This window comes from Canis lupus, chromosome 15, assembly GCF_048164855.1.
Source record: "Canis lupus baileyi chromosome 15, mCanLup2.hap1, whole genome shotgun sequence".
In the NCBI taxonomy this organism is placed as follows: Eukaryota; Metazoa; Chordata; class Mammalia; order Carnivora; family Canidae; genus Canis; species Canis lupus.
In genome coordinates this window covers 13,628,602-13,652,192 of record NC_132852.1, presented here as the reverse complement: position 1 = coordinate 13,652,192, position 23,591 = coordinate 13,628,602, and the positions used below count along the sequence as shown (strand labels likewise).

The 23,591-nt window shown below is 38.3% G+C and overlaps 1 protein-coding gene across 11 annotated transcripts in view; it reads right to left on the bottom strand.

Moving 5' to 3' along the window:
* Positions 1-23,591, bottom strand: part of TENM3 (teneurin transmembrane protein 3) — a 604,956-nt gene that overhangs the window by 202,319 nt on the left and 379,046 nt on the right. The window lies entirely within an intron of this gene.

The window sequence follows — 23,591 nt, the reverse complement described above, 5'->3', positions numbered from 1 at the left end:
AAAGGACAATAGCAGTCCTTTATAGGGGTTTATTCGGATGTGTCTCCCTTGGGCTGTATCTCCAGAGTTGATGTAAGATAAAGCTGGCTACATCTCTTGAGTTAGCTGGTCTTTAGGGATCTCACAGACATGTGGCTTTTGCCAACTATATGTCTATTATAAAGGAGAATAAAAATATTAACATGAAGATCGACAGTCTTATCCAGCGTTGCCCTGCACATTCATCTTGTTTGGATAATTGCACGTTTAAAATTAGAGTCTACTTATCTGGTTCTAGACTTTAGGGAATAATGCACATGGAAAAGGTTTTTCAAATTCTAATTCCCCACGGCGGATCACTGCAATTCTCATTAATTCTATAAGGAAGAGCTTGCCTCTCTTTCAATGTTTACTTGAATTTTTTCTGCTGTATGTGGTTCACTGAAGGAATGGTAATAGTTCACTTTAAAAACATTCTCTCCATTAGCGAGAATCGATTTTCTAAAGCATTCTAACACATCCATATCCAGTCTATAACAATTCCTTTAACCCCTGCTACTCAAAAAAATTTGTGTGCTTAAAAGATAATGCTCTTCACTACAAAAAAAAAAAGAAAGAAAAAGACAAAAGAACTACATATTTTTCCCTATTTTATTTTTTATTTTTTGCTAGCCATAATTAAATTACTTTAGCCAGTAATTTCAGAAAGAAGTTACTGTAAATCTAAAAGGGAGTTTCTAGAGCACCTGGGTGGCTTAGTGGTTGAGCCTTTGCCTTTGACTCAGGTCATAATCCCGGGGTCCTGGGATCGGGTCCTGCATCCGTCTCCCCGCAGGGAGCCTGCTTGCTTCTCCCTCTGCTTACGTCTCTGCCTCTCTCTCTCTGTCTCTCATGATTGAATAAATAAGGTCTTTAAAAAATTAAAAAAAAATAAAAGAGAGTTTCTAAAAATCCAGGCTTAATGTAACTTTATAGATCCTAAATGCAAAACTGGGGGGCACCGTGGGGTGGAGGGGCAGAAATCTACAGAGGAAATTTTATACTCATTAAAGTCTGTTAAATTCATTAGGCTCTGTACTCAACATACATTAATTTATTTAATCTCACAGCCACCATAAACTGTTGGTATTTAGTCCTATTTCGTAAGCAAGGAAAGAAAGTACTGAGAAATTAAGAACTCTGGCAATGGTCACAGAATATGCCTCCAAAGCTTCCCATACTAATTTATACAGGGATAATTATTTTTGTCAGTTTTGATTTAGACATGTTGTCAAGAAGAAAATGAAGATGAAATGTTAGCTTTAAGATAGTCCTGCAGACTAAGAAAACATTGGCCTTAAACAACACATTAGACCAGATGTACTTCACAGATATATACAGAACGTTCTATCCCAAAACTGCAAAATGCACTGTTCTCAGTGCATATGGAACATTCTCCAGGATACAGCACATGTTAGGCCACAAACCAAGTCTCAATAAAGTCAAGAAAACTGAAAGCATATCAAACTTCTTCTCTAACCACAATGGTTTAAAGCTAAAAATCAATTACAAGAAAACTGGGAAAACCACAACAATGTAAAAATTGAACATGTTGCTGAACAACCAATGGGTAAATGAAAAATCAAATAAGAAATGAACAAGTACCTAGAGACAAATGAAAAGAGATATACAACATACCAAAATTTGGGGATGCAGCAAAAGCAGTTCTAAGAGGGAAGATCATAGTAATACAGGCTTACCTCAAAAACGCAAGACAAAAAAAAATCACAAATAATCTAACTTTACACATAAAAGAGCTAAGAAAAGAACAAAGCGCACAGTCAATAGAAAAGAGGAAATAATAAAGATCAATGAAATTAAGACCTGGTTCTTTGAAAAGATATACAAAACTATCAAACCTTTAGACCAAGCAAGACAAAAAGAGACAGGGTTCTAATAAAGTCAGAAATGAAAGAGAAGTTACAGCTGGCACCACAGAAATAGAAATGACCATTTGAGACTACTATGAATAATTAGACACCAACAAATTGGACAATCTAGAAGAAATTAATGCATTTCTAAAAACATAGAATCTTCCAAGATTGAGTCATGAAGAAACAGAAAAACTGAATAGACTAATTACTAGTAAAGAGATTGAATCAGTAACCAAAAACTTCCTGACAAACAAAAAGGTCTAGGACCAGATGGCTTCACCAGTAAATTTTACCAAAACAAGGAGATTTAATACCTATTCTTCTAAACTCTTCCAAAATATGGAAGAGCAAACACTTCCAAATTCATTTTCTGAGGCCAGTGTCACCCTGATATCAAAACCAGATAAGGACACCACACACACACACAAAAACAAAAAAACAAACAAACAAAAAACAAACAAAAAAAAAAAAAGGAAAAGAAAAACACAGGCCAGTATCATTGATGAACATAGATAAAAATTCTCAACAAAATATTAGCAAACTTACTAAAGGATTATAGACCATGATCAAGTGGAATTTATTCTAGGAATGCAGGCTGGTTCAATATCCTATCCATAGATCAATCAATGTGATGTAGTACATTAACAAAATGGGTAATAAAAGCATATGATCACCTCAATAGATACAGAAAAATATTTGATGAGATTCAACATCCATTTATGATAAAAACTCTACAAGTGGTTATAAAGGGAATATACCTCAACATAACAAATGCCACATATGACAAACCCACAGTTATCATACTACTCAACATCATACTTAATGGTAAAAATCTGAAAGCTCTCCCTGTAAGATCAGGAACAAGACAAGGATGTCCACTCTCATCATTTTTATTCAACAAAGTATTGGAATTCTAGCCACAGCAATTAGGCAAGTAAAAGAAATAAAAGGGCATTCGAATTAGTAACACTGTGACTATTTGCGGATGACATAATACTATATATGAAAATCTTTAAGATTCTACCAAAAAATGTTAGAATAAATAAATTCAGTAAAGTAGCAGGATTCAAAATCAACATTCAGGAATCTTAGCATTTATATGACTAATAATGTATTATTAGAAAGAGAAATTTTAAAAACCTCTATTTACAATTGCACCAAAAAGAATAAAATACCTAGGAATAAATTTAAAGAAGGAAGTGAAAGAGACCTGTACACTGAAAACTAGAAAACACTGATGAAAGAAACTGAAGGCATAAATAAATGAATGAAAAGATATTCTGTGCTCATGATTGGAAGAATTAATATTATTAAAATGTCCATACTGCCCAAAGCAATCTACATATTCAAAGCAATTCCCATCAGAATTCTAACGGCATTTATCTCAGAATGAGAACAAATAATTCTAAAATTTTTATGGAACCATAAAAGATACTGAAGAGCCAACACAATCTTGAGAGACTACAAAACTGGAGGCACTATGTTCCCTCATTTCAAACTATACCACGAGGTTGTAGTCGTCAGAACAGTATGGTGTTGGTACAAAAATAGGTGGATCAGTGGAACGGAACTAAATGAAACCCATACATATATCAATAATTAATTTATGACAGAGGATCTAAGAACATATGATAAGAGATGGGACAGTCGCTTCAATAATGGTGTTGAAAAAACTGAACAGCCATATGCAAAAGAATGACAGGTGACCTCTATCTTAACATCATACACAAAAATTAATTCAAATGGATTAAAGACTTGTAAAGACCCGAAATCACAGAATTCCTAAAAGAGAATACTCAACATTGGTCTTAGCAATATTTTGTGGATCTGATTCCAAAGGCAAGGGAAACAAAATAAAAAATAAATAAATGGGATTACATCAAACTAAAAAGTTTTTCCACAGTGAAAGAAACCAACATCAAAATGAAAAGAGAGCCTACTGAATGGGAGATTTTTGCAAATCATGTATCTGACAAGGCAAGAATATCCAAAATATACACAAAATTCATATCACCCAACAACAGCAAAACAAACAACCTGTTTTAAAAATGGACAGAGAAAATAAACATTTTTCCAAATACATACTCAAGTGTTAGCAAGGATATAGAGAAAAAAGAACCCTTTTATGCTGCTAGTAGGGATGCAAATTGGTACAGACACTATAGAAAACGCATAGAGGTTCCTCAAAAAAAAAAAGCAAAAATAGGGCAGCCCAAGTGGCTCAGAGGTTTAGCACCGCCCTCAGCCCAGGGCGTGATCCTGGAGACCCGGGACAAGTCCCACGTCAGGCTCCTTGCATGGAGCTTGCTTCTCCCTCTGCCTGTGTCTCTGCTTCTCTCTCTGTCTCTGTGTCTCTCATGAATAAATAAATAAAATCTTAAAAAACATCAAGAATAGAACTACCTAGAGGATCCAGCAATTTCACTTCTCAGTGTTTATCTGAAGAATATGAAATTCAAAAAGATATACACACCCCTATGTTCAGTGCAGCATTATTTACAGTAGCCAAGAAATAGAAGCAACCTAAATATGCATCAATGGATGAATGAATAAGGAAGATGTGGGGTGTGTGTGTGTGTCTGTCTGTCTTAATGGAATGGAATGGAATACCACTCAGCCATAAAAAAAGAATGAACTCGGGCAGCCCCGGTGGCGCAGTGGTTTAGTGCCTCCTGCAGCCTGGGGTGTGATCCTGGAGACCCGGGATCGAGTTCTGCATCAGGCTTCCTGCATGGGGCCTGCTTCTCCCTCTGCCTGTGTCTCTGCCTCTCTCTCGCTCTCTCTGAATGAATGAATAAATCTTAAAAAAAAAAAAAAAGAACTCTTGCCATTTGCAACAACATGAATGGATCTTGAAGGTATTATGCTAAGTGAAATAAGTCAGATGGAGAAAGACAAATACAGTCTGATTTCACTTATATGTGAAATCCAAGTGAAATCTAAAAACCCAAAACAGACAAAACAAAAACCCATAGATACAGAGAACAAAATGGTAGTTACAGGTGGGGAAGAAGGAGAAGGATGAGTGAAATGGGTGGGTGAAGAGGATCAACGCTGTGGTGGTGGAGGATAACTAGGCTGTTAGTGGTGATCACTTTGTTGGGCAGACAGATGGTGAATCAGAATGTAGAACCCCTGAAACTTATGTATTGTTATATATCAATTTTATCACCATTAAAAATAGAAGAGATTCAATTTTATTTTTATTTCAACTTATTAGAAATTTTGTTTTTTTAAGATTTTATTAATTTATTTATGAGAGAGACAGAGGGAGGCAGAGACATAGGCAGAGGGAGAAGCAGGCTCCCTGCGGGAGAGCCTGATGTGGAACTCGATCCCGGGACTCCGGGATCAAGACCTGAGTCGAAGGCAGATGTTCAACCACTGAGCCACCCAGGTGCCCCAGAAATTCAATTTTAAATGAAGAAATGCTTGCTTTATTTTGAGTCCAGATCAGAATGCAATCTAGTTAAGGCCATGGTGAAGACCACAATCCACAGTAATAGCGAAAGCATCGTTTTATTACAGGGAAACTACACAGCATTTTAAATGGGGAACACAGATTTAAAAAAATTGGATATTATTTTCAAGTTTTATAAAAAAGCTCAATACTTTTTAGTATATAGACAGTATTACGTATCATTTTTTTAATTTTCTGAAGCCAGTTCATCTCTTTCTCAGGGTGAGAAACACAAATTATTAGATTAAAAAAATATTTCTAAAAGTAATCATCCTAAAAAGAAACCAAACAAAATCTGAGATATAATTGCTTTTCTTCTTGTCCTTCTAGTACATCTTGAGGTTGGCAGGTTATTTTACAAACTCACAATAGTTGCTAATGTAAGCATAAAATATTTTTCCTAACGTGCTTAAGGGATTACCAGAGTTATCAAATCAAACAGTACTACAAAGCACAATCCCATAGGCTCGTCTTTGATTATCACCACAATTTACAGACAAATATTTGAGACGGCATTATTAAAAGTTAATGGCCTTCTGGTTTATAAAGAACTGTTAACTCTTTAACTTCTTAAGTTCATTATACACTGCCGTGCTTATATTGCAATAAGGACATCAAAATACAAAATAATATCTGCTTCCCTTATCATTTCTTATTTCTTACCTATCGTGTTAAAATACTGGGTAATCCTAATTTTTCAACCTCACGCATGTTATAAAAACAGAGTATGAGAATAGAATAGAAGTATAATTGGTATTATCAGTTTAATAATCGCTTTCCACACATCGATGCAATTAGAGGTAGCACACCTTAAATATATTGTTTGGCTTCTAAAATATTCACCAAAATCAAGTGACAAAGACAGATGAAATTAAACGCTTATTCAAGCAAATGAGAAGGTATTCTAACAAAGAATACTAATTAACTTTCAAACAACAAAGATCGTGAAATCCAAGTTACAGGTAGCACATTATCTGTACACACAAAAACGAAAAGTGACCTCAGAAACACTCTTTAAATTCAAAACTGTGCCCCACATAATTAGCAATCAAAGCTAAATCATCAGGTTTAAGCAGTAAACATTTTGCCCTCGTAAGAAGTTGTAAACCAGGTAAGTCCCACGATGAGCCTGTGATGTCTGCCAAGCCTCCATTCATGCTTGTTGCTCACAAAGACTAGCATAATGAAAACGCTTTCTGATTTCAAGGCAAGTCAGAAATATGAAGATTTATAACTGGGTAGAGCTAATGGAGCTGTCAAAAAAGAAGTTACACTCACAACGAAACGGTCACATAATGATCTGGTTTTCACCCTAATTGGGAAAAAAAAACTTCTTTGTGAAGAACCCTGCAAATGTTGTTGGTTAAAAAGAGGCTCACAACAAAAGAGGAAGGGAAAGGAAAAAAAAAAAAAAAAAGACAGTGCCTGCAAGGGTTATTTCTTCAAAGAAGTACAGCTGAGGTCAGAGATAGTGTGGTGCATAAGGAGACAGTGAATTTAGTAGAGTACCTTCCTTTAAGTGCTTTATTCCCCTTTCATTTAGAATATAGAAAAGAGTCAGAGCAAGACAAAAGAGAAGGAAAAAACCAAACTTCCAAAATAGCATTACACCACATTATTAATAGTGTCGTACTAAGAGAAATGACAGCTCTCAAAAGAGTACTTTTGTCTCTACTTACTTTAATTAAACTCCCTAGGCTTTAAAGTGAATCTGAACCTTTCTTTTAAACAGGAAAAAAAAAAAAAACAAAAAAAAACATCAAGACTGATTAAGATTTGATTTCTGTCCTCTAATGGTCCTCAAGCATAGTTTTAACCTATTCAAAGCAACAGAAACAGCAGCAGCAAAAACAAACCTCATCATGCAATTTTCTTAAAAGAACTAAGATTTCTGGGGATCCCTGGGTGGCTCGGCGGTTTAGCGCCTGCCTTCAGCCCAGGGTGTGATCCTGGAGTCCCAGGATCGAGTCCCACATCGGGCTCCCTGCATGGAGCCTGCTTCTCCCTCTGCCTGTGTCTCTGCCTCTTTCTCTCTGTCTCTCTCATGAATAAAGAAATAAAATCTTAAAAAACAAAAAAGAACTAAGATTTCTGCCTCTGCCCCTCTGCATTCTCACAGGTAAATTAGTTCCTGGTATGTCTCCTCCTTTCTAGTGGGCTCCGATCCATTACATTTGAAATGGGGATTACAACGAAATTATACTAGTATGAGAGTTTCAATGAACTTTTCTCTGTACCAGACCACCAGAACAACTTTGCTTCAAAACAAACCAATGTGATTTTGAAACAAAATCAACGTAAAGTATGATCCCTGAAGATGAATGTAGATAGCATATCTAGATTGGGAAGGAGGAAGAGAGATTTTTGAATCTGTGGATACAATTTTTAAAATCCACTGTAGCCAACATAATGTCATTATTCTTAGCCTAACACACCTTAAAAGGAATTGTATTTATCTTCTCCATGTGCATTGCCAATCTGCACAAAACTAAAGTCATCCCGATGCTCCTTCCATACCCCTGCCCAACTCATCACCTCTTTCTCAACCATTTCACTTTTCCACTGAAATGACCACTTTCTTCTCAAACGTTTGGTGACATTTTTTGACTCTTACTCTCTTTGATTCTTTATATTCTATCATCAACAAGTTTGTTGTTAGCTGATTAAAGAGGTATCTTGATTATGTATCCTTCACTGGATTCCCATTGCCTCACTGCATCTAGACCCTTATCATCCCCCCCATCCCTCATTTATTAAATAAAAATTGTCTGCTGACTAAGAATAAACCCTATGAAAAATTGTATGCTGACATCTTTGTCTATTGACTCCACACCAGTCTATCTTGCATACAATGGGCAATTTCATTTCCATAAATGCACTCTTCTTGAATCAAAAAAAGGTTCACTGCTGCCAAACCACAAGCCCAAATTTTATTTCCCCAATAACGGTCAAGAACTGTGGAGATACAGGAGGAGAAGACAGGCTGACTGGCCTAATGGAGCTTATGGTGTTTTTGGAGATAGGATTTATATACTTGAAGCATCTAGAACACATATTTCAGGCAAGTGAAAAAAATAATTTAAGAAATTCAAAGTATGTGGAGAAAGAAAATACAGAAACCTTTGCTTTGTACTGGGGTTAGTTTGCAAGGCTTAAAGTATAGGCTAAAATTTAGATAAACCAAGAGGAGAGGCAAAGATATAGACAAGTCAACAAGGCCATCATAAAAAAAAGACCAGGAGGTGAGCAGTGACACTGGTCTGGAAAGCAAGTGAAGAGAGCGTTCTGGATAGACCAACGTGGGACTAGTTAATGACTTTAAAAATCCAAGTAGCAGAATTTTTACCTGATATAGTAAGGCTATGCAGAGGTGCTCTGCAAGAGGCTTAGTGTGGGAAAAGAAGTGGAAGGAAGATTAATCTGGGTGCTTGTCAAGAGTCCAAGGATTTGGGGACTAGCTTTTTAAATGTAGGAGCTGAATACAATCATTTGGTAATGGTTTGTTTATCCACTCCACACATACTTATTGGGCACCTACTGTAACATAAGGGATATAGTAGTTTAAAAACTTAGAGTGTAGCTATGTTGACAATGGTTTAGAAATGTTTACATGATAGGACATTTTGTTAAGATAGCCTATAGGTTGCTAAGCATTTGAGGAATTGTCAGGATAGTCAAAACTGGAAAAAAGAAGTGTATAACTTACATGCATGGTAACCCTATTAGTGTTTAAAACAGAACATATGGGGATCCCTGGGTGGCTCAGCGGTTTAGCGCCTGCCTTTGGCCCAGGGTGTGATCCTGGAGTCCCGGGATCGAGTCCTGCATCGGGCTCCCTGCATGGAGCCTGGTTCTCTCTCTACCTTTCTCTCTCTGTGTCTCTCATGAATAAATAAATAAAATCTTTAAAAACTAAATAAAAATAAAATAGAATATATTACCCAACTTACATACTTTTTTCTTCCAGATTCATTATATGCTCTATGTTGTTAATGTAGTGAGTCCATTTGATGATGACTCCAAAGCTATTTCAGAAACCATTTCCTCTGTAACCTACTGGTTAGAAATCCCCTTTAGATATTCATTCCTTCATTATAGCAATACTACAAAAGGCGGAGGGTGGGAGGTGGTCTTCATTTAAACCTTTAATACCTTTAGAAATGTCTCCCAGGCTGATATTCCATTCAATTCCAATGAATAAGACACAAACTTTTCCTTTATTGATTGATTGATTCATTCATCCAATAATTCATACAAGACATACACACTGAATACCCACAGTATTTCAGGCACCCGGCAGGTACTAGTAATTCAACGTGGAGTTGACAGATTGTTTCCTGTCCTTTTGTAGCTCTCACTGCATCTGACTCAAAGCTTTTTTTCCCTCTATACCATACTGCCCTCCAACTCTTGGGTATAAACATACAAAGCGATCAAGTATTATCTGGCAAATTATCTAAGAGATGAAATATGCTCGATTCTGAAAGACTCACACAAGGCTTTTCTAATTAAAATAATGCTTAAGTTGTCCTGAGGAATGTGTATTTTGGGCTGAGAAGGCTTCAGGATAATGGGGAAAGAAGCAAAGGCAAGAAGATGACATGGAGCACGATAAAGCCATACTGCAGACTGGCTGGGGCATAAAGGGTGCACCGGGTGCTGGGATAGGGCAGGAGAAAGGCAAATGACTTAGGAAATGAAGCTGGAAACACAGGAAGGAAAAAGATTTTGACTTGCCTTGCCTTGCATTGTATTGGCTATAGTGTTCACCCAGTATTGTGCTAGCAACAGGGAGCTGCTGAGTGGTTTTAAGCAAATGACAAGGTCCAGATGCATGTTATGAAGATCACTCTGGCAGCACCATGGGGGATGCATGTGGGATGAGCGAGCAAGCGAGCGTGTGTGTTTTGTCTGCATGAGCGGTGAGTGAGGAAGGTTAGTAGATAGCTGCAGGATTGCACAGAGTACATAAAGCAAAGCCCTCAATGGGGATAAAGATGCAGGGCCACAGTCCAGAGATAATAAAGAGGTCGAATAAATTGATTATCTTAGCAACAGATTAAATGAAGGGTAGGGTGAAAGAGATGGATGTGCATGGAATTTTCAAAAACTCAGAAATCCTTTCATCTCCTGAAATTCCTTAAAATCACTCAATCTCATCATGCCAACCTTACTCGGCTCTCATCACTCTAATCATTCTGGAAATCAATTCACAACCGGTATATATTTCTGCTAAATTGTGGACATTAAATCTTTTTTTCTCACCAGTGCCCTGTTGTGTTTATATTGCCTCTTCTTTGAAATTGCAAAGTCTTTCTACCACTCCATGGCACTGAGGAAACCTTAACACGCATGTATGTCTCCGTAAAGCGTATTCTTTTCTTTTTTGTCCCACAATTCAAGAGGCTTTTCCACACAAGCCACTCACATAAAAAAGAAATGAAGCAGCAGAAGGAAAAAGAATCATATGGGAAGAAAGCAATTGGAATCAATGGAAACTGAAGCCGATTTCTTAAAACTATGCTCATGATGTGGCAGCGTGGAGAGAAAGAAAAAGTGAACCAAAAAGTCTACGGAATAAATACTGAAATCTCGTAAAGTTGATTTTTTGGAAATTGTCTGAAACATCAGTCTGAGTACACTCTTACTCAAAGTTAGATTCTACTTACGGTAATGCTTTATTGCACCCTGAAAATGAAAGTAATTGAACGCAGCCTAAATTCTTGCAGAGGATGTTCAAGCCTTGGACATAATGGCTAAAAAGAAAGGAAAGCACAGAAAGTGGCTAATTTTCTACTTAGACTCTCGCTCCTAACTGCTTACTGCTCAAGTTTACAGATGAGAATTTTAGGATAGAAATTCCATGTCTGTCTTCCTTTCATACAGCAGTCTGCCTAAAAAGGGTTTCCTACTTTTCTACGTCAAACAACTTTAACTCATTTTGACTTCCCAAAATACAGAAACATGGTACCCAAGAAGTGCTTTACAGAATATTTAAAATAAATGTAACTGCATATGTATACTGTATGTATATTTGTGCAAATTAAGAAAATCATGAACACAGAAATAAACTGCAAATTAAAGCATTACAAATATATGATTTACTTTTGTTACCATTTTTTTTTAGAATGGAGTAGCATATAGAACATTAAATAAAAGCTCCTGTCTTTTTTTAAAACCAGAGGTCTGCAAACTGTAAGTCTGCTTTTTGTAAATAAAGTTTCAAAAGAACAGTGTCACACCCACTTGTTTATGTTAGACTGCTTCTGCACTATAATGAATTTGAGCAGTTGCCACCTCATGCCCCCTTAAAAAGGCTAAAATATTCACCATCTGGCTCTTGAAAATTACTAACCAGTTGTATTTTTTTTTAAACTGAAATTTTGGGATAAATGTAGATTCATAGGCAGTTTTAAGAAATAATATATAGAGAGGTATGTATATACTTCCTTTAATTTCTCCCAACACAACATCTTGCAAAATTTATACCATGACATTGATACAATTCACCTTTCCTATGCAGATTTCCCCAGCTTAAAGCCCTCTGTGTGTGTATGTTTCCGTTATATATCATTTTACTACATTTCTATGCTGACCAGTTTTGGTTTGTTTTGTTTTAAAGATTTTACTTATTTATTCATGAGAGATACAGAGAGAGGCAGACACAGGCAGAGGGAGAAGCAGGATCCCTGTGGGGAGCCTGATGCAGGACTTGATCCCAGGACCCCAGGATCATGACCTGAGCTGAAAGGCAGACGCTCAACCACTGAGCCACCCAGGTGTCCCTACGCTGACCACTTTTAAACATAAACCTGTTAACTGCTTCCACAACAGTAAGAACTTTTTCTTGTCCTTTGCTTATAAGGTAAAAATTACAGTTATAAAACCAAAAATTGTAGGGTTCGTGTTATCTGGAAGTTTAGCAGAAGTTGGTGAGATAACCTGTAAAAATAGCCAGATTTCAGGCCTATCTGTAAAGTTATTTTTAAAAAAAGGAAACATATGCTCGACATCTATGAGCAGAATAAACTGTTTTACCATCTGCAATAGCATTGTAAAGATTTTCCTTTTTGAAATAAGTATTATTGATAAGTGTACCTTCTTACTACACAATCTTGTGGGGAGGAGGGAGGGTTTGCCGGGCAGTGGCAGGGTAGGGAAAGAGAAAAAAAATGAACAAAATATAACCAAATTTAAGTATGTTAATTGCTTATTTGTCAGTTAAAGCTTTATCTACACATATCATTTAAATTATTGTCAAGAAGGCAAAGACAATATATTTTAATTTGTGTTCCATCTGAGTTAAAATATACAACAGAGGGGTGCCTGGGTGGCTCAGTCAGTTGGGCATCTGACTCTTGGTTTCAGCTCGGGTTATGTCCTGGGGTCGTGGGATCAAGCCCTGCGTTAGGCTTTGTACTCAGTGTGGAGTCTGCTTGTCCCTCTCCCTCTGCCCGTCTCTCTCTGTCTCCTCTCTCATAAATAAATAAAATAATAAAAAATGTATACAATAGATAGCACCTATGAATGGCTCAATGAAATGCTTTAACATTTTAAATAATTCTTTATATAGTAGCTCAGAAAAATTCCTTTGCTTAAGGATGCTTCCTTCATTTCAAAAGCAAGGAACTAATGAAGCAGAAGTTTCATCAATGCAATTTAGTAGAGATGGCAATAAATAAATGCATGAAGTAATGCATATCAAATGAAAATAATCCATAAGTTAAACCCTCATACTCCTTATAAGTATCCTTTCTGGAAGAAAGTGTAAAATAAATAATAAAGCTGTGGTAAATTCCATTCTGATAAGAGCAGAAATCTACATGTTAGGGGAATCATTTTGACATGACTGGTCATTGTATTTTATTATTTTTTAAAAGATTTATTTATTTATTCATGAGAGACACAGAGAGAGAGGCAGAGACACAGGCAGAGGGAGAAGCAGGCTACATGCAGGGAGCCTGATGTGGGACTCGATCCCGGGTCCCCAGGATCACACCCTGGGCTGAAGGTGGCACTAAACCTCTGAGCCACCAGGGCTGCCCATGACTGGTCATTTTAAAAGACTGAAAAAAAAAATACAAAAAAACCCGGGGCACCTGGGTGGCTCAGTGGTTGAGGATCTGCCTTTGACTCAGGTCCTGATCCTGGGGTCCTGCACTGGGTTCCCTGCAGGGAGCCTGCTTCTCCCTCGGCCTACGTCTCTGCTTCTGTCTCTGTCTCTCTCATGAATAAATAAATAAAGTCTGAAAAATAATAATAGAAGATTGAAAAATGGCATATGAAAGAATATAAATATCCAGCCTCACATAAAAAATCTAAATTGCCCAGTTTATGGGACTTTGGATAAACCGAGACAAAGGCAGAAGACAGTATGTTCAAGAACTAAGTTTTTATGAATCAGAATACTTTTCCAAGCATAAATGAAAGGGCTTTTTTTTCTTTTGAGCTAAAGGCCTTTAAGAATTCATTTTAGTTGTTGATATTTTATTGTAGTTAATTAATTTATTTTTATTTCTGAACAAGAAAACGCATGTTTTCAGCTGTATAAATTGTAATAAATCATGAGAATTCCTGCTTAAGTATAATCATTTCAATGAAGTGTGAAATATGAATCTCAATATTTTTCCTTAGCAATAAATAAAACATTATAACCTTTGGGAATGTAAAGAAGTAAAGTATAAATAAACTTTCTTTTAAATATGAAATCACACAAAAAATCCAATTCTATTATAAAGCTTCAGACTCCATTTCCCTATATTTGTTTCTCAGCAACCCACTGCAAATCCTTGGGTAGGTCTTTAGAAATTTCAACGATACAGTGCTTGAAAGTCATAAATATCTGTGGCATTCATTCAATGTAGGAAACTAGGCTAATACACAAATATACTGGATTTTCAGTATTTCTTTTCATTTTTATTATATCCGTTTCTTTTATAAATACTTGTTTATGATGGTGTCTACAGAACTTCATCATTGTATTATTGTGATGCTTTCCCAAAAAAGGGATTCAGAGACTTAATTTCCATGTCAAAAACTTTACTTAAATATTTATTCAGAGGAATATACTTGAAAACTGACAAATTTTGACAACACTTTATAGAAATTTCTTCCAAATTAGCATTTTAAATGGATTTGATAAATTTATGTTGTCAACATCAGAAACATGTTTAGTTCACATTACTGGCTATATTCCAAAAAATCTTATTATTCAGGTGGGTCCTTCTACTTGAATCTTAGCAATACTGATAAACAAGAACTAAGCAATATCTTTGGAATCCAGTCAACTTGGGTTTGAATCTCCAAGCCTCATTTTTCTAATGTAAAAAATGTGGATTAACAGCTACTACTCTGGAGGTTCAAGAAGAATGAAACTCAATGAGAAATCATATCTGTCACAATTTGTAATTGATAGTAGATGATCGATAAATAATAGCTTTTTAGTTACTGTTTGACCCACGCAGAATCAGCAAGCCATGCCCTGGAACAGAGGTGAACTGTATGAAGCCCCGGCTACTTCCCCTTCCCATTCCCTCATGTCCACTCTAGGTCTGTAACCCTAACAGGTATTATTACTATATATAGCACTCTAGGCCCCCATGGAGGCCTTATAAATTTCTCAAAACCCTGAATCAGGAAGTTACCGACAATGAATTTGAGTTAGTATGTGAATTTGAGCCTCTTTATCAAACCTAGAGACAACTATCTCTAGTGTCTTTTAAATCCACTAGAAGAAGTCTCTAACTTGAATACCTTCTGGTTTTTCTACCTAGATCTCGATATACCAGTTTGGCTAAATTTAGGAAGAGTCACAAGTCACTGAGAACAGGAATACCCATGTGCAAATAAGTAGGCTTCTCCATGCTGACTGTGTTGCAAGGTCAACTCTTGTTGGAATTATTCAAAGGTATTGAGTTGCTGAAGGTACTACAAATGAAATGTAGACCTGTGCCCAAGATTAGCAGATGGTACTAGAATAAGTGACTCAGTGCACTAATCAAATATTATATTACTATCTTTGGCATTTAAATACATGCTCCACCAGATTGACAGCTATTTACATGCACCTGAAAAGACTGATTTGACAGGGAAGCAACTGTCTTTATAAGAATGTTCTCATTTAAGTTTAATTTTTAGCGTGTGGCTGTTCATAAAACATGCTGTTGTGTGTAAATCAACCACGTGCTCCTGCGTCAGTCCAAAGTCTTTAAGTTCATATCATTCCTTGGGGCGCCTGGTGGTTCAGTGGGTTAAGCATCTGCCTTCGGCTGAGGTCATGATCCTGGGGTCCTGGGATCAAGCCCCACGTTGGGAGCTCCCTGCTCAGCAGGGAGTCTGCTTCTCCCTCTCCCTCTGTTGCTCCCCCTGCTTGTGCTTTCTGTCAAATAAATAAATAAAATCTAAAAAAAAAAACAAATTTAAGACAGTTCATATCATTCCTAATTCCTATGTGCCAAAGCTTTGGGTTTTGGTTTGTAACAGTTTACACTTATGTCACATTGCTTGAAAATTTGCAGTCTTGTGTATTAATTATATACATAAAGGGGGGAATATGTATTCTTAAAATGCTCATACCAATGGTTTCTTACGTAGTCACTTTATAGTGAAAATTTATATTGTCTGAAACCTAGGCCACAATACCAAAATGTCTCACCAGGAAAAACCAACCAAAATAACTTGAGTTCTGGGTATTTTTCCTGACCTTCAATTTTGGAAAGACAAAACCTAGAGAAAACAAAGTACAAAGCATGACTAGGGCCTGTCCTTGTAATAATACAGATTCATCTTCAGAGTGCATGCCTTTACTCCTCGAAGACAGTAATGAACAGTTACTGTTTATTGTTTACTAGAGGTACTGTCCTTTATTTGTTTGGAGCTGTTTATATCAAATGGTACAGATTTTGTAATCTTGGACTCAGTTAACAATCACTCCCCCCACAACGAATCTTGCCATTTTGATTACCAAATTCTGGGTTAGCCTGTCAGTTCTTACAGCAAAACTGTAATTACGGTACACACAGCATTCTTGAATTGTGCCTCAGGATAAACACACCTATCACTACTTCGAGGGGCTAGACTATCATTTGCTTCCACCTATCACTACTTCAAGCAGCTAGACTATCATTTGCTTCCCCCCAATTTTTTTTTTTTTTGCTTCCCAAATTTTGAAATAATTTAGAACCACCACTGGTGTGGGTTTGAACCCCAGTTCTACAACTTCCAGTTGACTGATCTTTGACTAACTTAACCATTCTGGATCTTCATTCCTTACATGTTTGCAGACATTAAAATGATTTAATGGGCAGCCCAGGTGGCTCAGCGGTTTAGCGCCGCCTTCAGCCCAGGGTGTGATCCTGGAGACCCGGGATTGAGTCCCACGTCAGTCAGGCTCCCTGCATGAAGCCTGCTTCTCCCTCTGCCTCTCTCTCTCTACTCTCTGTGTCTCTCATGAATAAATAAAAATCTTTAAAAAAAATTTAAAAAATAAAATGATTTCATATATGACAAGTGCCCAGAACGCAACATGTGGTATTATTCTCCTCCTTCCAAAACTTACAAATCTCATTTTTTTCCTCCCTTGTGTTTTCTCTCATGTCAAATATGGTATTCCATCCCAACCACTATTATCCAAGTTAGAAATCTTCAAGTCATCTCTGATTCGGCCCACTCCATAACTCGGGCACTGCCGAATGCCAAGCCAGTCAACTCTGTCCTAAGAAATATCTCTTGAATTTCGCCGCTCCTCTTTTCCCCTCTTGCCACAGTCCTTGCCCAGACATTTATCATCATTTGCTTCAATTATGGAAATAGTTTAACTTCTCTCCATGCTTCAAGCCCAGTACTGTCCAAAAGAAATATAATGTGAGCTATATAGATAATTTTAGATTTTCTATTAGCTAAAGAAAGCAAAAAGAAGCAAGTGGAGTTAATTTTAATAATACAATAGTTAGACCCAATATATCCAGACCTGCACCTTCTCTCCTGGGTAAAATTCAACTCACTCTTGGAGGCAGATTCAAACTTCACCTTACTGGGGGGATTTCTAGAAGGACACAGACATCCGAGACTCCCTAACTAGCAGTTACCTAATTTACTCATCCCTAATCACAAAATGATACTGACTGCTTCCAGGGTCACACCACACCGTCTACTTCTGCACTGCCCTCTCTTTTGCTTATTAGTACTTGTGTTTTGTCGACTTCCTGTCACATTCCTTAAAGTGGCCTCACTAAGCGTTTTCTAATCTCCCAATCTAATCACTTGTACATCAAGCTCAGGAAATGACTTTGGTATCTTACTTTTTTTTCTAAGATTAGAGCCATTGCATTTTTCTATCATTCTCCTCCCTATTCAGCTCAGAATCTCATGAGAGGGGTTCATTACATTTTTATTATATATGTTTTGATGGAGGTCGAATTAAGACGAAGTGCACGGACCTGAAGTGTTCAGTTCAACCAGTCTGGCAACTCTGCACGTCCACCTACAGCCAGCAGCTAAAACAAGTCGTTAAACATTTCCTTCACCCAGAAAGCTCCCTTGTGCCCCCTGCCTCCACCCTGCCCCACACCCCACTCCTGGCAGCCACTCTCTGGGACCTGACATCATCAGTCTGTTTTCTATGTATTCTTGGGTTTTATATACATTCACGTAACTGGAATCATACAGCATGTACCCTTCCGTGTCTGGCTTCTTTTGCTTAACCTGGTTTTTTTCTTCCCCCTTAGAAATGGAGAGCATGTGCACAGTGCAGCGAGAGGGGCAGAGGGAGAGAGAGAATCCCAAAGGGACTCCACGCTGAGCCCAGAGCCCAATGTGGGGCTCGATCTCACAACCCTGAGACCACGACCTGAACTGGAATCAAGAGTCAAGACGCTCAATCAACTGAGCCACCCAGGCGCCCCAACTGCTTAACATGTTTAAAGATGCACTCATCATGTTGTGAAAACAGTGGTTTTGTTCCTTTTTATTGTTTAATGGTGTTCCACAACCTAGTCTCCTTTTGATGGACACCGGACATGTTTCCAGTTTCAGGTTCTTATGAATGAGGCTGCTGTAAACATTTTCGTACGAGTCTTTTTAAACATATGCTTTTGTGTCTTTTTGGTAAAAATCTACGAGGGCAGTTACTGGATCAGAGGGTGTATGTTTATCTTACATCAGCTGTCCAACGGTTCTCGAAGGTGTCTGTATCATATGAATTCCTCAACAGAGATTTTTGTCAGCTCCAGGGTCTCTACGTGCTTCCTGATAGCTGCTGTCATCAGTGTCTTCGCTTTTAGGGGGGGTAACATTACTTAGACTCTCTCGATCTTCATAAGTCACTCCCCAGCAGTTGCAAAGCAAAGGGGGTCCTGGTCTTCCTTGCTCTATTTTTGTTCTTAAGCTAACCTCCTGCAGCCTCCTCTCAGACACCCTGTCATTACTTACTCTCCTTCTTCTGCAGCTTCTAATGTTCCTCTTCCCTGGATCCTTACCTTCCAACTCACTGGGCTGTGCTTACAATATGAAGGGGGTCAGGGCCCAATCAAGGTGGTTCGTTATGTGGGGCTGCTGCAGTAATTCAGGTAAGAAATGATGGTGGCCTGTAGCAGTGTGAAAGTGGTAGACATGGAGAAAATCGGTAAATTCTAAATGTACTCTGAAGGTAGAGCAGACAGGACTTGCTGGTGATCTAGATGCACGGCAACTCCCATAACTGCATGGACGGTTTTTGTCACTTCAAAGAGCTACTGCTAACTTCTAAAACTCAGTGGGACAATAGTGAATTCGTATCTTTCCATTAAAACCAACGTTTCAACCTGACTCTCTCAATAAATATCTTTTAAGTACTCTCTATCTATGTATGTGCCAGGCACTGTTCTAGGCATTTGGATTACTCCTGTGAACAAAACAGAGTAAATCGACTTTTTGAGGATTATATTTTTTGGGGGAAGACAGTGAGTAATACATATAATTACAAAGCGAATTACAGGGATGCCTGGGTGGCTCAGCAGTTGAGCATCCACCTTCCGCTCAGGGCATGATCCCACAGTCCCAAGATTAAGTCCCGCGTCAGGCTCCCTGCATGGAGCCTGCTTCTCCCTCTGCCTGTGTCTCTGCCTCTCTCTCTCCCTCTTTGTGTTTTTCATGAATAAATAAATAAAATATTAAAAAAACAACAACAAAGCAAATTACATGGTAACACGGTAGGCAACAGGTGCTTTAGAGAAACAAGAGTAGGATAGGGAAGTCTGGAGTGTGGCATGGGGGAATGGGCTGCCATTTCAAACAGGGACAGGAGGGTAAGCCTCACTGAGCCAAGACTGAATGAAGGAGATGAGAGTGGTAAACGGAGGAAATCTGGTTCAAGAGGGTTCCAGGCAAGGACTAACTGGTACAAAATGCCTGTGCATTCCAGAAACAGAAGAATGATCTACATGACTGGAGCAGCACAAGCATGGGGTAAAAGTATTAAGAGAGAGGTTCAGAGATAGTAGGACCAGATGACATGGGACTTACAGGTCAGTCACTAGAACGGTGAGCTTTTACTCAGAATGAAATGGGGAGCATTTTGAGATTAGTGACATAACCTTATAGTTTTTGGGGTTTTTTTTTACTCATTTATTCATGAGAGACACAGAGAGACACAGAGACACAGGCAGAGGGAGAAGCAGGCTTCCCTCAAGGATCCCAATGTGGGTGGGACTTGAAACCAGGACCCCAGGAACACGATCTGAGCCAAAGGCAGATGCTCAACCACTGAGCCACCCAGGTGCTCCCCTAACTTACAGTTTAAAAGAATCTCTCTGGCCACTGTGATGACAACAGATGTTGAAGTGGGTAAAAGCAGAAAGACCACAGAGGAAAATTCTGCATAAATCCAAATGATGCAGGGGCAGCCTGGGTGGCTGAGTGGTTTAGCACTGCCTTCGGCCCAAGGCGTGATCCTGGAGACCGGGGATCGAGGTCTGCGTCGGGCTCCCTGCACGGAGCCTGCTTCTCCCTCTGCCTGTGTCTCTGCCTCTGAGTGTGTGTGTGTCTCTTGTAAATAAATAAATAAAATGAAATCTTTAAGAAAAAAACAATCCGGATGCAGGACAGGGCTGGCTAAGGCTCACATGCTATACCCTACCAGATGATAGGGAATGGATGGATTCTGGGTATATTTTACCAATAGAGCAAACCTACACAAAATTTTAATATACAACCTAGTTACCCATCACAAAGGAGTAAATCTTGAAGAGCAACCTCCATGTTGTTTCACTCCCTAAATTTAGATTTCAAGGGCACAGACTAGATGGTGTCTCTTATATTCACCTCTTTATTTAAAAGTTATTATTATTTCCCTTTCCATGTACTCTCTGTAGTGCAAAATAATACACTGCTGCATTGCTTTCATACACCTTTAGGGAAAAAACCCTTTCATCACAGTAAGAGGCCGATGGTCTTTTTAAGTCTTAAAATATGTCACTGTATCTTTTTTTTTTTTTTTAAAGATTTATTTATTTGAGAGAGAGAGAGAGAGAGAATGTGTGTGTATGCACATAACTGGGGGATGAAGCAAAGGGAGAAGGAGAGAATCCCAAGTTGACTGTGTTGAACATGGAGCCCAATGTGGGGCTTGATCTCACGACCCAGAGATCATGACCTGAGCCAAAACCAAGAGTCGGATGCTCAACCAACTGTGCCCCCCAGCACCCCTATGTCACTATATCCACCAATAAATTTAATCTATACAAAAGAACTGTGCCCAGGTACGCAGTTTACTGTACATCTGCTATAAAGGGATTTTGAAAATTTTTTGACATCCACTATTTGAGAAAATAACTTCAGATCCCAAGTTTGCTCACTGGGCAGAAATGAGAGCATATTCCGAACAGAATATAGCTCTGTAAATCTCCATCAACTGTTAGTCCACAGGCCACCTACAGAGGGAGAGCACCGGTTTTGCCAAATGCAAGAGCTTGTAGGCCAGCTCCATGGTTTGCCAATTTGACACAGTACATTATGCTCTGGGAGAAAGAAACAATAAACATCACCCCAGCATGATAATTCAGTATTGTGATCTATTTGGAAGCAGTCAAGACTTGACTTTCATATTTAATCATTCACAGTTTCCTGTGGAAGGGCCACAGTTCTACGCATTGGTTTTGCGTCTGGCTCATTCCCCGCGCCACGTGTTACGCCAGGCCGAGATTTTATTCCACGGTTACAAAAACTCATGAGGCCAAAAGCCATGGGGAAACCTTCCACATGACGAGAGCCTCTGATTAGGAGGCACAGCTCGTGGCAAATACGTCTCTGGCAGCACTACCAAATCATGTCACACCCAGAAAAAGTCTGTTCCCTTGTCGGAATTTGTTTTTCACGGGCTCCAAATGATCATATGGACATTAAAACATCTTTGACTCAGCAATAGAAGTGACAAAAAGCAAACATGTACCAAGGCCAAGAAAAAGCCGCCCTGGCGTATCCTAGCACCCACCCAAGTGACACATAATTGGTAGCAGAGGTTATTCGCAGAGGCCCGATGAAACCAGAGAAAGACACCCTGTCTGACCTTGTACAGAACATTTCAGAAGCAAAACAATCAAATGAGGAATGCTTTCAATAACAATGGTGCACCAAGTAAATGAGTTCCTTTGATCGGAGCGTTGGAACGAGGTAACTGAATCCTCTACAAGCTATTGAAATATGCAATAATTAAGGGGCCCTTCAAGTTTACCTCAACAGCTGGTCTTAAGCTGAAAAAGAAGATAGAGTTTCAATCCTTCATGCTAATGATTATTTAACAGATGTGAAAATCCCACTGTTCGCGCTCTCCCTTCCTTCTTAAAGAATGCCAAGAAGAATTTTCGTTAAAGCAGAATGCTCTAGATGTCTAATCCATTTATGTATGGCAAGCAGGAAATGTGTTTTTGCAGTATTTTACTTAACAGAATAATCTGGATGCATAAAGGGACAGTATAAAAATAGACACTGTGATTTAAGACAGAATGTTTGAAAACGGACGGAATGAGGGGATGCTGATTTCGAAGGTGCTAATAATTGGAAATCATTTCTTGAGATTCCAGTTTTAGATTTTCCTTTAAAAAAATGCTATTGTTGAATAACCAACATACCTGCGACACTATGCCGTACTCTCAGGGAGGACTTGAAATAGCTGCTTCTGGATAATTTTAAGAATTTCAACTCCAGAAATTCCTTGATTATTTGTGAGAAGTGGCTGTGGATATGATTAAAAGTTTGCAGCTTCATCTTCAAGCCAATGCACTGATCACAAGAGAAGAATTAGCTGATTTATTACTTTCTCAGCTTTCCTGATTACCTTGGAGGTTTAAAAAAAAAAGTCTAGACAGTAGGATAAATAAGCAAAAGTAAGTGATAATCAAGACTATGATTTCAACAGGAATCTCTCTTATAATTTAGTCCTATTCCTTTAGGATGTGCACTTTACAAATTGGGCAACACAACATCTTTCCTAATGATATAACTGCACATATTAATAAAAACCGATCGCTTCATATCAGCAATGGCCTAATGGTATATGAACACCAATGAAAGTGGAAACTTTTTGCGCACTGTGGGTAAAAATTCAAACCGAGTGGGACACGTTCCCAACACAGGGGATAAATAAGACTGCACATATTCTTTTAAGATATTTATACTCTCATGCTGCAATGTGCTGTTCGAAAACAACAGATACAACAGCAAACGAGGGGGATAAGTGTATAGATTTAAAAATTATCCTGGCATAGAGATATCTGACATTTCTCCGAAGCCAAAAGAAGAAACAGATGTTCTATCCTTGCAAGAGTTACTACAGATCACCTACCAGATGGAGGATATGTACTGAAGCTTTCCTTTACAGGTTATAAAACTGGAACCAGAGTAATATTGTTCCGACAGGGCATTTGAACCATTTGTTATTAACCCATGAAGCAAGCAGGTACTGCAGGTGTACTGTGTCAAGAACTGCGGTGGTCTCAGGCACAGAGGAGTCCATAAAACAAGGAAGGAATTGGGAATACCTGGGCTAGAGAATTGAGACGGGAAGACAGACATTCTTATTTTTGTTGAGAGATGATCATTTAAAGAAAGACCAATCTCAGGTTGTGTGGAAGGTAACAGAAGACAATCAGTACCCCAAAAAGAAGGAACCTTCCAGCACTTGAAGCTTGCTAAAAATAGACCAAGCTGCCTGGTAAAGTAGCTAACCCTTATCCAACGGCTGAAGAAAATGTTGGAAAAGCCTATGC